At 40.8% G+C, this 1,174-nt stretch overlaps 1 pseudogene; it reads left to right on the forward strand.

Annotated features, from left to right (window-relative positions):
• Nucleotides 1–275: 275 nt before the first annotated feature.
• Nucleotides 276–1,151, forward strand: LOC101574525 (annotated as a pseudogene).
• The last annotated feature ends 23 nt before the right edge of the window (nucleotides 1,152–1,174 follow it).

A 1,174-nucleotide genomic window follows, 5' to 3' on the forward strand; every position in this document is an offset into this window, starting at 1 on the left:
CCACAACAGGGGCCGGGGAGATGGCTTAGTGGAATATGCGCTTCCCTGGCAAGTGCAAGGGCCTGAGTTCAATCCCCGGTTCCGCAAAAAAAACAAACAAACAAACAAAAAAACCCACAACTCCACAATATGCTGTAGTCCAAATCTAGATACAAATAAAAAGGATTATATATCAGGACAAGGTGGGCTTTATCCCGGAAATGTAAGGTTGGTTCAATACCTGAAAATCAATCAATATTACACAGTATATTGATAAAATAGGTGGTTTGGACAAGATGAGCTCTACTGGAACCGGGTATGATCTATCAGCCTCTACATTCTCTCTTGATGGAAGAGTTTTTCAAGTTGAATATGCTATGAAGGCTGTGGAAAATAGTAGTACAGCTATTGAGATCAGATGTAAAGACGGTGTTGTCTTTGGGGTAGAAAAATTAGTTCTTTCTAAACTTTAGGAAGAAGGTTCCAACAAACAACTTAACGTTGATCTGCATACTGGGATGGCAGGAGCAGGTTTGCTGGCAGATGCTCGGTCTTTAGCAGACATAGCAAGAGAAGCAGCTTCCAACTTTAGATCTAACGATGGCTATAACATTCCACTGAAGCATCTTGCAGACCGAGTGGCCCTGTACGTACATGCTTACACACTCTGCAGTGCCGTCAGACCCTTCGGCTGCAGTTTCATGCCTGGGTCTTACAGGGTGAATGATGGTGCACAACTCTACATGATTGACCCTTCAGGTGTTTCATATGGTTACTGGGGCTGTGCTATTGGCAAAGCCCGGCAAGCTGCAAAGACAGAAATAGAGAAGCTTCAGATGAAAGAAATGACCTGCCGTGATGTTGTTAGAGAAGTTGTGAAAATAATTTACATAGTACATGATGAAGTTAAGGATAAAGCTTTTGAACTCGAGCTCAGCTGAGTTGGTGAATTAACTAAAGGAAGACATGAAATTGTTCCAAAAGATGTGAGGGAAAAAGCAGAGAAATATGCTAAGGAATCACTGAAGGAAGAAGATGAATCAGATGATGAGAATATGTAACAATTATCTGAGCATCTAGTCGGCTTTACATTTCTATGACAGTCCCTTGTAACTATTTAGCCCCTGGATTATACATATCCACCACTGAATTTTCATTAAAATGTTGTCTTGTAACAACAACAAAAAAAAAGATA

Source organism: Octodon degus, unplaced genomic scaffold (assembly GCF_000260255.1).
Source record: "Octodon degus isolate 3935 unplaced genomic scaffold, OctDeg1.0 scaffold00067, whole genome shotgun sequence".
In the NCBI taxonomy this organism is placed as follows: Eukaryota; Metazoa; Chordata; class Mammalia; order Rodentia; family Octodontidae; genus Octodon; species Octodon degus.